Genomic DNA, 17,853 nt, shown 5'->3' on the forward strand with positions numbered 1-17,853 from the left:
CCTATGGATGTTTAGTGCATGTGTATAAACAGTTAATAGGGTATTAATAAGATATGTCTGTGTGTGTAATCATAAGTTATCATTAAATATAAAAACAGCTGTGCTATACTGCGCTAACTATAACTAACATGAATAACTATTGACACTTTGTGGGAGAAGTTGTAAGAGTTAACAAATAGAGGAATTGACATAATGGACAAACTACATTATAGTGTGTTTATGTGTGTCACAGGGTTAATGTGAAAGGATAAGGCATTATCTTCAACACTCCCCTAATATTTGTTAAGAATATCCTGAGATCTCATGCATGGACAACTGACTCTTGTTTATTTCAGACACTGTAGAAAGTTATGGCTGTTCAGAGGCCTTGGCAGTTTGGTTTAAAAAAAATAAGGCCTAGTATTTTGTAGTGAGGAAACATCACCAAGTGCAACTGTGTGTTTCCCTGATGTGTTTTAATCATGTTTGAACAGCAGTGGGGGCCCGTGGCACAGACGAATAAGCTAATCCAGAACTGAGAGCTGACAGACGTTAACAGTGAGTGTTGTTTTACTCTCTGTATGGGGAGTGTTACAAATACTGCTAAATACAGGAAATGACCAGTCTTATCCTTTAAGTGTTACTCTCTCTTTTATTGAATATCTTTGGGATTTAGACTGTTGGTCAGACAAAACATACAATTTAAAGATGAGACCTGTCTGACTAAACTGTCCTTGATATTCTGATTGAGAATATAATTAGCAGATCAATCAGTGATAAAAAAAAATCAATACTCACAGCCTAGTTGCATTGTGTTTGGGCTGCACTGTAAAATATCAGAGTCAAATGCAATTTGTTCAGGTGCAAATGGAAAACTCCCATGTCTGGATTTGCTTATCTGACAAAATCCAACTGCATGTTCACAGCATTACCATGCATTACCAACTCATGTTGCTATGTTTTGAGAGAAGTCTGCCTGACAAGCTTGTGCACTTTCAGCTAAGGACCTCAACATGTTCAACAACAATTCATTCAGCCTTAACTATCACAGGAATGGGGGTTTGGTGATCCCAACCTGCTCCTTTACTTCCTGCCCTTCTCTTAGTAACCTTGCTATCTTGCAGCACCGGATGCACGAGTATTGATTAGCTGAGGAGAGACACATGAACACACACAAAACATTAATCTTTTCTTGACCTCTAATGCCAAAGGTTTGTAGAAGGTAATACAAAGCTAATTATTTAGTCAAACTGCTCCTACAAGCAATTTTCCTTGAAACTGTTTTGTCTCCGTTCAGGTAGAGAGCCGACTGGGGCCGGGCCAGTGGGATGGGAGCGTTCATTAGCGTGTGATAGTGTTTTAAATTAGCGGAAATGGCTCAGATGAAAACAGCTGCAAGTTCTTAATAATCACCTTATTGTTGTGGTTTTGTCCCCAGTTGACTCTGAGAATTTTGTACATAGGTGAATAAAAGGAACATATCTTATGATATATCTTATGCATTTAAACAGATCTGGTGACATATCTTCAATATGTTCACTGTCTCTGGGCATTGCCGTTCTTGTACTTCTATTAGTTAGATGTAATTAGATGCTGACTGTGGCAACACAGCTGCAAAAAATCCATGAATATGTACAGTACTATGATTGATACCTTGCCATATAGCGTACGTGATCCTGAGTGTAAATCATGTCATTCATCAAAGTGCTGACATGAGGATTAAATTACTGTAAAAGCGGAGGATAAGGGAAATGGCCTAGTGGCATTCAGTTTCGTGGACCTGCTGAGGATGGGGTTGACCACACAGTTATGACAGCTATCGGGCTACTCTACACCTCCAAACAGTATTGCTCTTTCCTGAATGAGTGGCCCTGTCGCTCCACTGCTGAGTCATAATGACATTGAGAATGTCCTTTAATAAGCGTGCTACAGCTGTGGCTGCTTTATTGCTTGTCCTCATCTCAGGCAGCATGATTGCTGCAGTTAGTGGAAGGAGGTACTTGCAGAAAAATTAAATTGTGACCAAAACCTTCACCTCAATCAGGAAATCTAAATATAATTAAGGTTTGTAATAAAATCACAAATACCCCCTCACTTAGCCTTACTTTTCTGGTCTGATTAAATGCTGTGGGTCCATGCTTATCTGCTGGTCAGCTCAAGAATTTCTGTCTCTTCTGTCAATATCTGAGGAATGGCGTGCAAATAAAGGTGAGTGTCTTTGTTATGAATGCATTCACTCAGATCTATAATTGATTTCAGCACCATGGCTTATTTCTGTCACCCTACATGGTCAGAAGGCTCTGATGTAATGAGATGCCTGAGGCTTGTTGTAGAGATTTCTCATGCTGCTTTTGTAGAACTGAGATCTTTGAAAGAAAAAAAGGTATTCTAAATAAATAATCTGTAATCTTTTCAGCCTAGACAAAAAGTATAAAGTGATAATCTTTTACAATCTTTAAATGCATCAGAGTAGCTCTGATCTGCTTTTCCTGATACTTGCTGTAGGCAGAGTTTTCCACTGAAATCTCCAAGCAAATCTGAATGTAGTAGAAATGCTGCTTCAGATATTCAGTTATCTCATGGCTACATTTGACTAATATATATGTTTATTTAAATCCTTCCTGTAACCTGCCTGACCAGATGTTATGCCACACTCATCAAGCCATCTTAGTTGGGATTGACAGACAGAATGTAACCACAGTGAGGTAAAAAGGGAAGTCTCAGTCACCCCTGTTGTAACAAAGCTGGCAGGAGGATGACTGTCTCCCTAACAACTGTCTTTGTCTTGCCCAGACGGGAAGAAATCACAGTGATGGATAATGACTTGATGGAGTATACCCTCTGGCCAAAGTTGCCTGGTATTGAGGATTTTTTTTTCTGTAGTTTCCTTCACATAGGAGCCTGGAGAGAAAAAGAAAACGAGAGGTAAAATCATGTGGCAGTGAGTGAGAGGAAAATGGAGTGTGTGAAGGGGAGCCATGTTGGAGACTGAGTGAGACCGGCTTGTCCTGGGTTGACACGTGACGTGCCACACAGGGCCAGGTGATGACTTGATGCCTGGAAATTAAGATAAAACTGAAAAATCAGTTGTTAGACCACTCTGGGTGGGTGAAGGACTTGTTTGAAACAAATTAAAATCTCTCTGCACCTCCCAGTGGTTACTCAGTGTCACACTGCAGTCACAGCACTCACTGTCACTCTGGCTGTCAGAGTGGGCCGCAGCATCACCGTACACACGAGCAGAACCTTAATATGCATGGCATGGTAGACTGTGAAATGAGAGACCATGAAATTTATGACACCTACACTCTTACTTTGCTTCTCTCATTCATATCTTAAACTCTGACGTGACAGCCTGAGATGTATTGAAGAGAACTGGAATGACGTATCAAAGAGCAAAAAGCTTGCGTCATAAATTCTTCACTGGCTGGATGAATAGCTGAAGGTGACAAGCCTATAGCTCCTTTCTGAATACAAATGGATGTACAGTAGAGTTGGAAGAAGAACCACAGTGGAGTATTCTGTTTTAAAATGCATCAGGGCTCTTTGCAGACACATGCAATACAGTAATTTCTCATGGACTGCATGCTGCTGAACTGCAGGCAGAGCTCAGACATGTCATGTAGCTTGTTTTGAATTTTAGGTACGAGTGAGAAACTGTGACCTTGGAACTCACCTCTCTCTAGTGTGAGAAATACAGGAAAGAAAGAAAAGAACTGCAGTAAAACTAGACTCACGCGAGTTACAAAAACTCATCCTCATCCATCCTCATCAGATAATGGCAATAACCTTACATTAAAGCTTGCAGTAATTATTTGGAGGCATTAATCATCTTATTTTTCAGTCACAAAATCTCATCACGAGCTGAATTTTCGCCTGTTCTTTGTTTTACATAGATAGATTCCAACGCTGTGTCAAAATATGATTAATTTTTCATAGTGCTCCCCACTTTGTTTTCCTTCTTTAGCTGCAATGATGCAGTGAAATATTAATGACAGGACACACGTTCATAGTCATGGTATATCTAACTCTGTTTTCTGGTGCCCCCCCTGCTGCTTATGCTCTTTCCTGTTGTTTCATAATCAGATCAGTGTTCATATCACACCCAACGCTGCCAAGTGGAAAGAGAAGCAAACTCAGTTAATGATAAGATTGTATGACTGCTTCTGTAGTGCACTGAAGAGAGCTGCATCCTTCACTTGAATGTTGTCTAGAAAACAAATAACAGTATGTGTTAAAGTGACCACGCCTCTGGTGTGTTTTTTAGCTTGCTATTTCACCTCTGTGTGCTGATGCTAATAACAATGCTAAACGTGTTTCCTGTTCTCTAGGTGGTTCTTTCCCCTGTGACACCCGTGCGAGCCACCTGCCTCAGCTCTGACTCTCTGACCACCAGCTGATCGGGATGCTGATGTGAAACCTGTGATGGAGACCAGAGCTTGATATCTGGTGAGTTTGTTGTGTTTTCCAATTCAGTGCATATTGACTTTGAGCAGTTGTAGCTCCACCTTTAGCTGAGGCAGCCTGAATCATGTGGTGCGGCAGCAGACTGACGATGCAGTACTATGTAGATCACCGGTGGGAATTTATTACAGAAGAGACAGCAAAACAGCAGGTGAAGAGCAGAAGTGGGTCAAATTTGCAAATGGCCATATGTGTGGAGAAATCAGAATCAGCTTTATTGGCCAAGCATGTTTAGGCCTACAAGCAATCTGACTCAGGTTTCCAGAGGCTCTCACTGTGCTTACACACAGTGCAGAGGACAGATTTACATACTGACATACTGCACATCTAAATCAAGGCTAAATAGCTGCCTAACCAAACAAAGATACACAAACATAAACATAGGGCTATTACTGTATACAGAGAAATAGGTTGGAAAATAACAGATATACATACTATATATAAACACCATTCAGAGTCTGCAGGGTTACAAATACTGTGTTGGAGTGCCAAGACTGCTGGGTAGATGTAGAATGGCTAATGTAGCAAGAAACTACATGCATACAGAAGGTGATTTATAGGCTGTATATAGAGTCTGCTTAGATTTATGGTAAGCTGGACAATAATGGATATTATGAATATGGTCTGAACAGTAGTGAGTGCACTTGATGTTTTCCTGTTGTTAATGTGTTGTACTGGAGTTTTCTCCTGACAGCACTTGTCTAATTTAACTTCTTGTGAGAGTGTTGGTGTGGGATCAGAAACCCAAGTACTGGTTTCAGAAGTAGGGAGCGGTGATGCAATGGCCCTCCAGGTTTTCCTTAATAATGGCAGTATAACAAACAAGAAGAGAGAAACACATTTAAAATCTCTGGACTGTTAATTCACTAATCCTGCATAAAATCACATGTGGTTTTCTTAATAGTAACTTTATGATACGTGATACATTGTGATAGATTAATGTTCAGCTCTAGGAGAACATTGCTGTAGATTAATAAAAAGATTCAAATCAAAACTTGAAAAAGAAAAAGTTACACTTTTTCAGGTTTAAGTAGTGCCTTCTGTGTTTCCGTCAGGCTGTAAAAACCCAACATTGTCCACCAATATGGAGGGGAATGTGTCAGAAAGACAACAACTCAGAGGGCAAAATAACAGCACACAACACTCGCAGCACCACTTGCTGCTGCTGTTCATTAAACATATTGCTTTGAGCCTATATTTACCATCACACCAGATAGTCAGATAATGTCGGAGGCTAAAAAAATGCTCTTCTGTGAATACTCCCTGAACTACTTTACTAACTTTGCCAAATATTTCAAAAGATGTGACCCACGTGTGGTACAAAAAGGTTCTACCTGGAGCCACTGTGTAATTCTCACCAGCTAAACTCACCTGACACAGGCTATAAAGCAGTCTTCTAAACATTGCAGCAGTACAGAAATGCAGTTTTGTGTTTCAGTTGCACCTTATATTATGAAACTATTAATTAAAACCTGGAACATGAGAGGATAGAATTAATGATCTGTGGTGCGTCTTCAGCAGTCAGCCAAGAATAATTGTGTGTATCTGAAGTGCAATACTGTAGGTACCTGTATCCCCTTAACATCTGTCTGGTGTACTTGGAGTGGGTTTGCATCCTGTAAATGTCATCGCTTTACATCTAGGTACTATATCTGATTCAGCATGCTGCCAGTTACTGTGCTTTGCTGAAAGTGTAGTTTTAGGAAAAGGTCTGAGTGATTCCTTTGGGGGAGTTCAGTAAGGAGGGGCATGGGAGGTGAGGCTACTTTCCAACCTCTGACCCACTGTGGTCAGAACCCCTGTGGATTCTGTGGTCAGGGGGCAAACACACAGTGCTGAGACCAAAGAAATAGAACGGCTCTCACTTGCCTCCTCCTGGTTCAAAGGGAATGACAGGGCAGTGCCAATTAGCCAGCTTGTGCTACTGAATTGATCATAGCTGCTGTTTCCCTCACTATTCCCCCTCCCTCCTCTCATGCCTAACAAGCAGCATCTACAACAGACATGCACCCAGCATAACTCTGCATATTTTGTGCACTGTGAGACATCCTGTTCTGTTTCTGTCATAAAAAACAAAATAATTGCAGCAGTTAAACTAATCCTTTTCAAACACATTGAATTCACCCTTTCTTGTCAAATAAAAGCTATTTATGCTGGGGATGTACAGCAGTTTTGGCTCGTATGTATTATTTCAACATCTTTCAAGTGGAGTTTAATCCTGGTTGTCATGTTTGAGAGCAATAAGAGGTGTAACAACAGGGTTCCCCATCAGCTCATCTCTGTTCGCATTAAATCATGGTACTACAACTTGGGAAAACTGTGCTCTGTAAGTAGGTAATGAATATGTTTTTAATCGGGCTTGAAGGAAGAGTGAGGAGAAGGTCAACTTATTACTCTCACATATTCAAAATTCCAGTGGCAGCACTGTGCATATATGGCTCCCCTTCCATGGCTCCCGTATTGTCGTCTGCTTCCCCTGTCAAAGTCATCTGAGTTGTGCAGTCAGTGTTTCCTGGAATACCAAGTATTGAAAACAGACAGGCAGTGTTGAGTTGCAGCTCAGGTTTACATTCACATATTGCCATGTTAAGATATCATCTCTGCACCTGATTGCTGTTACTGCAGCTCTAATCATCCGCAGAACTTAAGCTATATACACTCCATATCACCCACATCTCATAGTAACAGGCTTTGTGAATATGAAATGGTGTAACTCAAGATATTTGAAATAACAGCGGAGGAAAATTAGGTAAAATCCAGCACACCTGCATGCGTGTTAGCTCAAGTCGGAGACAATAGCTGCGTAGCTCCAGGGGAGCTGCACTCAGCATCTTGCTGCTTTCACTCTCTCTCACTCAAATATCTTTATGTTACTGCAGAAGCACTCAGGGTTGGCAAACACATTGAAGACTGAGTCACTTAAACAGCCTCATCTTGACACACAGCTGACTCACAGTCTATTGATTTCTTCATACATCGCATTCTTTTGTACTGTTTGTTGTTATGTCTGAAATACGGGAGGGGACTCGTCAGAGGCACATATGATTGTCTCTCCCTGAAGCGCTTTGGTTTGCTACATTACATGATTAAAGATTCAGAAGCATATTAAATGCCATATTGAGGTGCAACCCCATTGCATAAGCATACTCATTAGTTTAAATGAGCAGAGCTGAGTTTAAGAATCCATCTACATTAATGTCCAAGAATAGCACAATCAGTATTTATGAGCATGAACGAGCCTCTGTCCCAGAGCAGCAAGACAGAGACTCTCTGATCTTTGTTGCTGTGCAAATGTAAAGCCTGGAGCTCATTCAATCATTCAAAATAAAAGGTGCATGACATTTTGATGTAACTTGTACTGTGTTGCTTCAATCCAAAGAGACAGGCTCTTAAAATAACAATATGTCACTTTTTTATATTAAAATCCTTTTGATGGTAAACTGACACCTGATGCCTGTTACTGCACTGTGCAGCTTTGGGTGAACATCCCTGACAGCTCTCGTGAGAACAGCGTTTTGTTTTACAGCACCATGCCCTTCCACCAGCTGAGTATTCTGTTATTCTTACACACATGCAGAGACAAATCCCTGGACCTTTGCTGGGTTTTGGTATTTTTTTCAGGCAAGAAAGTAATCACTTAGATTGTGACTATGTGGTCAGTCTATCCCTAACCACAGAAATACTTTCCCTACTTGCAGCTTCTTTTATGAAGTCTTCATCGAAATCTGTAGGATACAGAATCACAAATTATAGAGCAGGACAAACTCTTCTGACTGAGGTTCAGTAACACAGACAGGGACACACTTAAGCATTAGAAGAAACTATTTGAATACTGAAATTAAATTGTTCTTCCTGAGGCAACACAAAGCTATAACATATTTAAACGAGGCTCAAGTTAATCATGCATTGTAGTGTATATTGTATGAATATTATATGAATAATGTGTGACATTAGTGCAGTTTCTGAAGTAGTGGTGTACTCACTGGAGTCGCAGTAATGAATAATATATGGTGTCTTATTTAAGAAAATCAAAGCTTTTCTCTTAACGTGGTAAAATTCATGTCAAATGTGTTCATATGCGGTTGTTTATGCAAATAGAATAGGCTGTTTATTTAAAGTGCTATTTATAAATATCTACCATAGCTCGAGGGGAAGCCTTTACCACCTGCTGTGCAGACAAATATATACAGTAGAAACACACCGACTGCGCTCCTCTTGCTTCTCTTTCATTTAGACTCAATGTCTGAACATCCTTCCTCAGTCTCAGCCCTCTGCTCTGTAAGTGGCTCATGATGTAATGTTGCCAGTATCTGTGTCAATCTGTGCACTGGTCTAAACAAGGCCATGACAGGAGCCCCGGCGTATGGGAGTAGGCTCCATGATTGTGGCAGACGCGTAGCTGGTTATGAGCCACAGCTCTTCCATTGTCTCGCATGCTGTAGAAAGAGTTGGAGCCCCTGAAGAGGCCTGGCAAACTCTATGCTTCCATCTGCCTGCATGCCTTACCATGGAGGCCAGTTTGCACCACTTGAGATTGTACTCGCGTCCAAGCTGTTACTGTAATTTGCATTGGCTCATAGGCAGAGGAGAGTGAGGAGGAGGAGGAGCTGCACACGAGGCAGGGATGTTTTAAGTGGTCATGGCAGCACAACAAACTTGCCTGGATGTAGTATTATGGACAAGTGGCAGAGCTATATTAAAGTGCAGTAATGACACTGAGCAGGTGGCCCTGCTGTGCAAGATTATGATCTGTGTCAGTGTGTAAAGTAAATTATAGAAATGTGGTGTTTGAAAATATCCCAGTCACATTCAGTACTGGTGCTATATGCTTTACAGCTGCATTATACTTGTTTTATTCCCTGCAGGTGTCTCAGGCAGGATTTGAAAACTGCATGTCAAATCAAATGAAACAAATAAAATATCAAACTCTCTGAGAGACTATACCCTTTGTTATGCATTCCACTAATTAACAAGTTATGTGTTTGCTTCCCTGTAATTTATCTAGGTGAAAGATCATGCGCCTGGAGTAAAGACTACGACAATAAGGAAAGAAAGGATGAGGACCGAGGATCAAACTGAAAGACAAAAGCACAGGAGTTTCTGTTCTGCTCTCTTTGTTTCAAATTAGACATCAAACCTGGGAAACAATCATAAAATCTACTATAACAATTCATTCAAATCCAAGCATTTATTTACAACCCGTTTTCTGAACTGAACAGGTGTCTGCATTGAATGTGACAGCTGCACCAATTTGGGGGATGTTGAATGTGTACAAATGATGTAGGATTTCTGAATTAAATTCGCGTCCTCCCCACTAAAAGGGAACAGAACCAAAAAGCACTTTTGGCTCAGTCCCATTGAATGTTCTCTGCTGTCCTCATTTTTCAGGCTTAATTTGTTTCTAACTTGATAGCTTTTGCTCTACAATTTGGTTCAGTGGCTAATTTATCAAATTTACTAATTAACTAAAGACAGAAAATAAAGAGCAATTTCTGATAATGCCACCTCCATCAAATAGGTTGTGAACTAATTACTTATGGTACAGCCACAAGCATAATGAGCCCTATTGAACTTCTGCTAGGTGCTGGTAAAGTCACTACATGAACAGTATTAAATGTTTCCTGTCCATTAACATCAGCCAGTACAATTATTTCAGTCAATAAATCACAACCTTTTGTGTTTCAGTGTATTGTAGTTACAGAAAATATACAGTGTGTCTAAAGTTTAACATGCTGTACAAGCTAAAGTGAAACTAAGGCAGTGAAGACTGATGTGGATGTTCAAGTGTCAGACCATTTCTGACAAGGTTGCAAGACATCAACTTTACGTAACACTGACTTCACATAACAGGGAATGTAAAACTGACAATTTTACAAACATTTAGCTGCATTAACTTTGTGTACAATTACTAAAGAAATACAGATAATAAAGAATTCATTATGTGTGTGAAATCATGTGTTTTTAGTCACAGGTAACAGGCCTGGCAGGTTTGTGATAAAGGCCTCACAGAGTGTGGCTTGAGCTTGTCTCCAGTCACTTGGAACATTAATTACACTGATATGTCACGGGTTTAATGTGTTGACCTGATTTTCTCCAAAAAGAAAACTGAAGGCAGAGATGTCAAATAAGATCTAATTCACTCTGGCTCTTCAAATGATTTCATAGGAATAAAAAAAAAACATTTCACACATGTATTAGACCTCAGGGAGACAAAAATGTACTTTGGAAACCCTGAATGTAAACAAACCAAAAAACTCTGTGGATTACTGTTAAAACAACCAGGTAAACCAGATGCTTTGTGCTAATTTGATTAACTACAAATTAGTTTGACAATAATAACCGAAGTATTTTAAAATCTGGAATGTTCATTTTTATTAAAGCCATCTGACACCCAGCAAACCTGGAGGCTGCTCGGTGTCCTGGCCTCCAGAGAGGGGTTCAGTAGGGTCCCACAGCTCATTTATGCCCTGGGTCCCCACAGTGGGTTAATGTGGCCCTGTAGTTAAAGATGATTTAAAAATACACGAGAAAAGACAAACACCACCACATCAGGAGATTACAGATACAAACATACAAATGCTAATGCAAATCCAGTCCTATTATAAAAAGAAGTGACCTGCAGAATTCATGTTTTTTCTTTTAAGTAGAGTCACAGTAAACAAATAAAGGAACTGGTACAGTACATAATGACTGGTTCTCGGTGATAAAATGATGTTGGAAACATCAAGTATTCACTTTAATTTGCTTCATTCTCATGTTACAAAGCCAAATGTAGATAAGCTCACACCTTATGAGTATTTAGTGCCTCACTGCCACTGTGTATGCACTGACATTGCAAGGTACTTTATTTGACACAGAGATGGGATTAGTGAAGCTCACACACCCTGTAGTGTATATGTGTATATAATACCTGCAATTTATATTTGACAAAGGTTCTGCCTAAACCTGCTTTGCACAGGCTTTCCTGTGAAGTGTGTCAAATTGAAGCTGTGTGGTCCATTATTAGTGTGCACTGACTGAATCACATGCACCGATACTGTAGCTGCTTCATTCTGAGGTTGTAACACACACACACACTCACAAGCGTTACAGCCTTGACTGAGTCTGGGCCACTGTCTTCTATATCAATTATCCACTGTGAAAAGTGAACATTTTTCAGAATTGTGTCCACTTTTTACAGTGGATTTATCAGTGTGGATCTCATTGGTAATAACTCTGTTGTTTTTGTTAATTAGTATTTAACACAAAGCACAGCTGAGCCTGATGGAAATATCACTAGCTCTGAAGAGATTTGGCCATGAACCAAAGTACTGGACATATTCCAATTGTAACTGATAATGGCCCTAGATGAAAAGTCAGAGGATCACCAGATTTATTACAATTCATCCTGAAGAGGTTGTGAATATCTATATCAAATTTTTCACTCAAAACCCCAAATGTCAACCTGATGAAAAATGTCAGAGGATCACCTAGGCCAGTCGTTCCCACACTATGCGTGTACTACTGGTAGTATGCTAGAGCCTTGCAGAAAGGCCTAACAATTGTGCTCCAACTGGTCCAAGTCCTTAACTTAAAACCAGAACTGTATTACCGACAACAGTTAGCACATACACACATAATATTAGCCTTTGTGTGGTTACGTAGGGAGAAGTGACATTACAACTGAAATTCATGACTAGTAACTATCTCACTACATTCATTTCATTTCATTCATTTGTTGAGTGTAGCGCTGTAGGTGCTGCACTGTCCAAATTACTGAATGAGAGCAGAGGAGATTGAAAAACAGAGCTGTCTGTCTGTCAGCAGGACCAAATGCGTTCACCAGGCTGACTGACAGCATAAATGTGCATGACGGAAATAGTTATCATGTAGGCTCATCGGGGAGAAGAAATCCACACCATTTTTGTGCATGGATTTATTGATTTGATTGATTTTCCCAAGCTCCCTACACAGGGCTGGGGCAAGGTGAAACCAAAAATCTCCGAGGTACATCAGGAGCCTGAGCAATTACCGCTAAAAAGTAAACTAAATAGCAGGGGAGTTGTGTAATTCAAACAGCTGTCTGTGGAGATTACGCTTGACTAAATGTGGCATTGACACATTTGATAGAATGGAATTCTATCTGTAGGGTGAAACGCTCAGACAAAATTGCGTCTAAAAATGTGTTTAGTGAGCCTGCTTTCTTTTCATCGTGTAAACAGACCCACAGACAGAAGGGAAAAGACAGAGACGGTCAATGAAAGGGAGAGAGAGAGACCCAGCTTCAAGCACAAACAGTTGTTGCAACAGAGTGAGTTTTGTTTGTGCTCTGATTAATCGATGCTTTTGAAAAGTAGCCTTATGATGCTGTTATTTATCCTTTCTGAGGCTATTGCATGGTTAAATAACTGAACTTTATTTATGAAAAAAACATTTTAACCTGTCACCTCATCCTGGCACTGGGCCTGAGTAGCAGCAGTAGAAGTAGCAGTCAGGGGTGGACGTACAACAGTGAGGTGCCTCTGTCTTTGGCATCTGCCGTGGGAGGTGATACTTGGCAAATTTGGTTTGGCACATAGTGGTACATGGTCTGAAAATTCTGGGAACCTCTAAGCTAAGACTCTGGGAAACATATGAAAACCTTGCATGTTTGCACCAAATTTTGTCTTAATCTATTATGTGGAGCAGCTGTTAAAATATTTTTTTATTTATTCTCTGGACACCCTGAATATCTGTGCCAAATTTTATGGCAATATATCCAGTAGTTTTTCAGACAATTTACTAAAACCCTAAAATGTCAACTTATTGGTGGCACTAAGTAAAAGTCACTGGATCACTGAACTCATTTGGATTCATATACTAGCTAATAGACTAATAGCTTCATTTGTCATTGTACATTGTACAACGAAAGTTTAAATGCAATCCTTCTGTGCATAAACTATACAAGAGCTACAATAGTTTTAAAAACCTAAAAGACTGTATAAATAAATCAATAAAAATAAATACTGACTGTCTAAAAACATCCTAATACATACACACACCAACACATTTTCACCTTTCTGTGCACAGTTTCCAGTGTATCATCATGTTACAGTGGATATGTTGTGGAAAGTATCAGGTATTTAGTGCGGCTATGGCTCTGGGATAAAAGCTGTTTTTAAGTCTACTTGTCCATGTTTTAATTGCCCTGTGTCATTGGCCAGAAGGTAGCAGCTCAAACAGATTGTGCCCGGGGTGGGAATGGTCTCTAAGAATGGTATGAGCTTTACTGAGGCAGTGGGTGCTATACGATTTGATTTGATTTGATTTGATTTATTCTTTCAAGCATATAAAACAGTTGATATAACAACACACATTTTTACACACAATCCAATATCAATTTGCTTATACCTAGTACATGTTTGAATGGAGCAGGAAGAAGTCAGACTTATCTAGTCCTACCCCATGACATCATCTTACTATCACAGTTTTGCTAGCAGTAAATCATTCACTTCTACACACACATATTATACTAAAAAAGAATATAGCAGTGTTAACATTCTTACATCACACAAGTGATATACTAAAGAATGGTTACAAAATGTACACCACACCCACAATAGTCCATGTAATTAATCATTAAGCCTGTTCTTGCATATATCTTGATTGACACATACCTTTATATTTATGTTTAAACTCATCAATTCTATTACTATTTTTTATGTCCGCACTTAAATTATTCCATAGTTTTACCCCACTTATGGAAATACAAAATCTTTTTTTGGTTGTACGTATAGCATGAATTTTTAAATTTAACTGACCCCTTAAATTGTATCCCCCTTCCCTTTCATTAAATAGTTTTTGAATTCCACCAGGTAATAAATTGCTCCTGGCTTTATACATAAACACTGCAGTCTTATATCCAACTAAATCAATTCTACCAGGGAGGGGAGAGGGCAGTCAATAATCTTCTGGGCAGCACTGACAACCCTCTGGAGCGCTTTCCTCTCTGCAGCTTTGCAGCTGAAGAGCCACACACAGATGTAATACGTTAATATGCTCTCTATGGGGAAACCATAGAAGGTCACAGATGGTTTTTCCTGAGTATCCTCAGGAAGCACAGTCTCTGCTGTGCCTTCCTCACTAGCAATGTGGTGTTGACGCTCCGGGTCAGGTCCTCCTACAGGTGCACACCCAAGAACCAAGAAAACGCCACCCTCTTCACACCATCCCCCCTGATGATTAGGGGCTGAATGTCAGTAATCAGCTCCTTAGTCTTAGTGATGTTAAGCACCAGGTTGTTGTCATTGCACCACTCAGACAGCTGCTCCATCTCATCCCTGTAAGCCGGCTCATCCCCACCAAGATGAGCCTCACCACGGTGGTGTCATCCGCAGACTTGATGATGCCGTTGCTGGGATGGGTGGGGACACAGTCGTGGGTGTAGAGGGTGTAGAGCAGCACAGCGCTGTGGTGAGCCAGTGCTCAGGCTGAGAGCTGAGGAGATGTGGGCACTGATGCTCACCCTCTGTGAGCGGTCTGTCAGGAAGTCCTTAATCCAGAGACAGATGGAGTGAGATAGTCCCAGGTTTGTTATCTTGTATGCAAGTTTGTGAGCAAGAATGGTGTTGAAAGCAGAGCTGAAAACCACAAAGAACAGCCAAGCATAGGTCCCCTTCTGCTCTAAGTGGGTCAGAGCAGCACGAAGAGTTGTGGCTATGCTATCCTCCGTGGATCTGTTTGCTCTGTATGCAAACTGGTGTGTATCTAACCTGGGCGGGAGGCAGGAAACAATATGATCCCGGACCAGTTTCTCAAAGCACTTCTTGATGATGTGTGTGAGAGCGACTGGCTGGTAGTCAGTCAGGCTGCAGATGGTGGTCTTGTTAGGAAGAGGGACTATGGTGGAAGATTTGAGGCAGGGTAGAATGGTGGAGTGGGATAGGGAATGGGTGAAGTGAAGACCCCAGCCAACTGCTCTGTGCAGTCCTTCAGCACATGTCCCAAGATGCCATCGGGTCCTGCTGCTTTCCTCGGGTTAACCGCCCTCAGCATGCACCTCACATTCTGCTAACCCTGCCACCATGAAGATGCAACTGCTGTGAGCTGGTGGGTGTGCTGTGGCTGCATCCCATGACTCCACCCAAAGTAGTAGTTAAGCTGCTCTGTGAACCAAGATCCTCTGCAGGAAATCTCAGGACGAGTTGACAGTTATTGAGATATTTAATGGTTTACTGACTGACTGACACTAACATTTCTAGCTACACTATTGGTGAAATATCAGTAGCTTTGTCCTCAGTGACAAGAAAACACCCACTCAAACAGCACATAGTGTTTGCACAGTGTATGTACTGTATGTGTTGCTGTGTTTTAAGAAAATCCAAATATTTGCCTTATTGTAATTGTTATATAGGGTGGGCCACAGAAAAGTAGCCTCCAATACCGGTGTTAGGAGCTAGGTACATAGGGCTCCGGGCTACTTTTCTGTGGCGCCACCCTGTACTTCATTATTTGTAATTCTGTTATTTACAGAAGGTCTGCGTTGTTTGTTTCACACAAGGTTCCTCCACAATAGATTAATCCAATAATAAATAATAACCCATCTTCATGAAATCACTGTTATCTATTAATAACAGGTAGGTACCTGGTTGACTTGTAAAATGGACAGAGTGTATTTTAACCAGGAACTATTTTAAGTTCTGCCATTTAATAAATCTCACCGCAGTGAAAATCAGCTCTTTGCTAGTCTACTGTGACAGTGAAGCACATAACAGGCATACATATTACCTTGCAGGGGTACATACAGAGCAGGATCAATGCAGGAGCCTCTGGAGGAGGATTTGAGGAAGTGTAGATTTCTCAGTGTCACTGTAGCACAAAGTGGCACCATAAGGCACCAATTCAGATGGCCTATTCAGCGAGTCTGCACAGAGCAAGGAGCGTATGGAGCTGCTACTCCATGCAAGGAACCAGAAAAGAAAAAATCAAACAGCACTCAGTGGGTAAAATGGTAAGTGTAGAGGAAAAATAAGCATGCATCAGTGAGGAAATAACTAAACTGTCACCCCATGGGAACACATGCAAAAACTGCATATAGAAGAGACAAAGACACTGGTGCAGCATTTGAAAATCACCTATTCTTGTCCCTGACCCTTGCTGGATTTCAAAATGACTAAGTCTAGAAATAGAAATCCCATGGGGTGGGTGTCAGTCAGAATCACTACCTGCCCTCGTGTTGTTTACCAGCAGCTCTTGCTTTTATCACGGCTTGATTGTGGTTTGTTTTTTAGTTTTTGTTTTTGTTTTGTTTTGTTTTTTGACAAATATGTCGACTGTACTTTACCAGGAAGGTGGTGTTAGTGAAACGTCATATAGACAGAGAACAGATCCACACCTATTTGCTGAAACTTCCTAAAATGTATAGGCTGAACCCTAAACCCTAAATTTTTAACATGATCTATCTATCTATCTATCTATCTATCTATCTATCTATCTATCTATCTATCTATCTATCTATCTATCTATCTATCTATCATTTACAAACTTTTACTTAGTGAGGTTGTTTGCACTGTGGGGTAGTGCTACTTTTATTTCAAATATAATAGTTCCTTCACCACTGATATCTTTACAGATGAAACAGTATAGTTCATCTTTGTCATGATCTCCAGTGTCCTCACTCCAAACTGTGAACTTCAAAACGACCAGCTTCTCTGAGCTTGAAGCTCTGCAAAACCTTTCACAACAAATCTAAAGAAGGCAAATGGCCGCTGTAAATCAGAGGCCACTGCACTGTCCTGTTTGTTCTATTAATCATGACAGCTGACAGGTGGAACACACTCAGAGGAGTGTGTGTTGTTTGTTTGTTTTGGCTTGGTTGTGGTGGCAAAGTGTGTATAAAGTGGACTGACTGGAACAAGAACAACACCATATAATAATTAATCACATTCTGCATTATATGGTCCTTGTGACTAGTTATTTCAGTGAAGAATTCAGTGGATACAGCTTCTGTGCAGAAATGTGTAGAGTGAGACTTAAAAAGCATTTAAATCTCTACACATTTAAAAGCACTCGTCTGTAATTCCTGTAAATATGTATCATCTAAATCATTTCCACTTTGATTATTTCTGACATATTTAGGGAGCATCATAGAGCGCAATCATTTGTGAAGACTGTCTGATGTAAAGACATTCATGATGGGTATTTTATTGTTATTTGTTTATGTGTTCCACTGTTTTCTGGCATTTTATACACCCTGGACAGGTCACCACTCTGTCACTAGTTTAGGAAAGAGAACCCAAATGCAGACAGAACCAGAAGAGTGTGATGGAAGTGACAGGGCTATTTTAGAGGTAAAGGTATCCTGGTGCTGGGACAGAATAAACCAGAGCTTCACATTAAATGTAACCCAAACATGAGCAAAAGTAATGCTAGATTAAACAAAAGGCTCAGGGA

General features: G+C 40.4%; 1 protein-coding gene across 3 annotated transcripts in view; it reads left to right on the plus strand.

The window, feature by feature from the left end:
* lrfn1 (leucine rich repeat and fibronectin type III domain containing 1) overlaps window positions 1-17,853 on the plus strand; it is a 118,986-nt gene that overhangs the window by 86,502 nt on the left and 14,631 nt on the right. For all 3 annotated transcript variants that reach the window (XM_020614877.1, XM_020614880.1, XM_020614878.1), the window contains one exon: window positions 4,311-4,428. The gene's annotated coding sequence lies outside the window, so the exon portion shown is untranslated. The remainder of the gene's footprint in view (window positions 1-4,310; window positions 4,429-17,853) is intronic.

Source organism: Monopterus albus, unplaced genomic scaffold, assembly GCF_001952655.1.
Source record: "Monopterus albus unplaced genomic scaffold, M_albus_1.0 scaffold152.1, whole genome shotgun sequence".
Lineage (NCBI taxonomy): Eukaryota > Metazoa > Chordata > Actinopteri > Synbranchiformes > Synbranchidae > Monopterus > Monopterus albus.